At 34.9% G+C, this 2,566-nt stretch overlaps 1 protein-coding gene across 1 annotated transcript in view; it reads left to right on the top strand.

The window, feature by feature from the left end:
• The window catches only part of LOC113284534 (heavy metal-associated isoprenylated plant protein 7-like), a 2,867-nt gene extending 2,628 nt beyond the window's left edge, over positions 1-239 (top strand). Inside the window, exon 6 of the mRNA XM_026534030.1 lies at positions 1-239. This exon is cut by the window's left edge and continues 1 nt beyond it. The gene's annotated coding sequence lies outside the window, so the exon portion shown is untranslated.
• The last annotated feature ends 2,327 nt before the right edge of the window (positions 240-2,566 follow it).

Genomic DNA, 2,566 nt, shown 5'->3' with positions numbered 1-2,566 from the left:
TTTTCTTTTCCCTTTTATATGTAGAAAAATTAGTATATGTATGAGGAAGAAAACTTCTTGAGCTTTTTTATTTGTTTTTTAGTCTTTTGCAGGAAAAATAAATAAAAGTAAGTGTAATCTTGTAAGCTTTTTCTAATGGAGTTTTAAGATAGTAGTGAGTGACTGATAAAGATATAGTCCTCCTCCTTCTGTAAGTAGAAAAAAAAGAAGAGAGCTTTGAAGAACATTTAATGGAAAAAGATAAAAGAAAAATGCCCCTTTTTACCCTCTTTTATGCTGGTTTTTCATTAATAACTCTTTTAAGCAAATATAGTTTTCCTGAGGCCGCGTAGAGTTACAGGCTGCTTGTTTTTTCTGATTAAATAGCAGGATTATGTAAAGCTTTGATTAAATAGCAGGATTATGTAAAGCTTTGGATTCCAGTCAGATATGTGCCAATATCGACTATGTAAAGCTTTGGATTCCAGTCAGATATGTGCCAGACTATGCAAAAGTCAGGATTATGTAAAGCTTTGATTAAATAGCAGGATTATGTAAAGCTTTGGATTCCAGTCAGATATGTGCCAATATCGACTATGTAAAGCTTTGGATTCCAGTCAGATATGTGCCAGACTATGCAAAAGTTTGGATTCCAGTCGGATATGTGCCCAGTAAATCAGTAAGATATGTTGAGTTATATAGGTTGCTTGTTTTTTCTTGCTTGTTTTTTTCTTATTAAATAGCAGAATTATGTAAAGCTTTCGATTCCAGTCAGATATGTGCCAATATTCAATTAGCAGGACTATGTAAAGATTTGGATTCCAGTCAGATATGTGCCCAACAAATCAGTCACATTTATATCGATTCCAGTCAGATATGTGGTTGAAAATTAAGATGTCCCTTTTAAGCTGGTTTTTTCATTAATTAGATACAACTTCTTTTTATCCTGCATCAATTACTCATTCATCCATTGTAAGAGCATATCCTATGGGTAGTCTCCACTACTCCCCCAGATGAACGAGTGAAGCTACTATGGGCAAATACAAAAAAAAAGACACTATACGAGTACATGAGTTGAGATAAATTCCAGTTAGATGTGCCTAAATACATGAACCAAAACTAAATTCTAGTCAGATTTGTGCTCAACAAATATATGAACCAAACTTTCGCTTCCGAACAGTTCGGTTCGATAAAATTCTAATCGGATATGGTGGAACATTTTTGTTCGATCAAATTCTCTTCGTATGTGTGTCAAATATTTAGTTCCTTGTTTTTTGTTACTTTTCACTAACGTAGTTTTCGTGAGGCCGTGTATAGTTAAAGGCTCTTTGATGTAGTTTCCGTTGTTTTTTTATTTCTAGAAATTAAAAGGTTACTTTTCGGTAATGTAGTTTTCATGAGGCCGTGTATAGTTAAAGGCTTTTTGATGTAGTTTTCGTTGCTTTTCGATTTCTAGAAATTAAAAAGTTACTTTTCGCTAATGTAATTTTCAGAGACCCCATGCAGTTAAAGGTTCTTTTATGTAGTTTTGGTGAGGTTGGAGTTACAGGTTCTTTCTGGTTAAATAGTAGAATATGTACTCAGCGTTAACGAGTACATGAGCCGACCTAAATTCCAGTCAGATGTGCCTAATCAATACATGAACCAAAACCAATTTCCAGTCAGATTTGTGCTCAACAAATATATGAACCGAACTTTCGCTTCCGCACAATTCGGTTCGATCAAATTCCAATCGGATATGTGCCAATAAAAGTACGTGAGCCTAACTTTCGGTTCCAGTCAGAGATGTGAGCCAAATGATCTAACTCGGATCGAATCAGATACCGAGTGAGACTTGGATTCTGGTCCGTCACAACAAACAATGAGTAAGGTAATGTAGCTTTCATGAGGTCCCAATACATTTTTCATGAGGTCCCATAGATTTACACTCTCACTGCCAGTGACAAAACAACAAAACAAGAACAAGAGGCCAAAACGAACCCATGTTAGGGCCAATACTGTCTTTCCATAAGCATTCTCCTACTTGTTAAAATCTAGGGTTAGATCCAGAGCCGTTTTTCAACACCCATAAAGGACACATACCGGCATTTGGTAAATTTCACAAACTCTCAGACAGTCAAATTTTACACATGCAAACATCATCTTCTTCTTTTTTTCGTCTCGAGAAATGGTAGCCTCTAAAACCTAGCCTATGGTAGATTTTCTTAGTCAGAGATGGTTCAGTCAAATCATAAAGAGTGGCCAAGTAAAAAAGTACACTTCAAATGACGTTTTTGACCCTGCAAATTTTAAGCTTTACATAGAGTGTAGATGTCCTAGATATAGGGCCGTCTAGTTCTTTGTTAAAGACAACGGTTTCCAATAAGCGTGCGATAAAGCGTGGCTTTTTTTTAAAGGGAAAGAGAATTTCTTTTGGAATATGATGTCAGTATGATATCATTTTTTTTCTCCTTAAATTCGTTACAATAATTTCACGTGTGAAGAAGATTCTGTTTTTTCGGTTTCAAATACTTTAAAAGATAAAATTGTGATAAATTTTTTTGATGAAATAAATATCTCAACTAGGGCTGAACATGGTTTCGGTTTT

Source organism: Papaver somniferum, chromosome 5, assembly GCF_003573695.1.
Source record: "Papaver somniferum cultivar HN1 chromosome 5, ASM357369v1, whole genome shotgun sequence".
Classification (NCBI taxonomy): domain Eukaryota; kingdom Viridiplantae; phylum Streptophyta; class Magnoliopsida; order Ranunculales; family Papaveraceae; genus Papaver; species Papaver somniferum.
The sequence above is the reverse complement of the archived record's forward strand: the minus strand, read 5'-3'. Positions and strand labels throughout refer to the sequence as shown.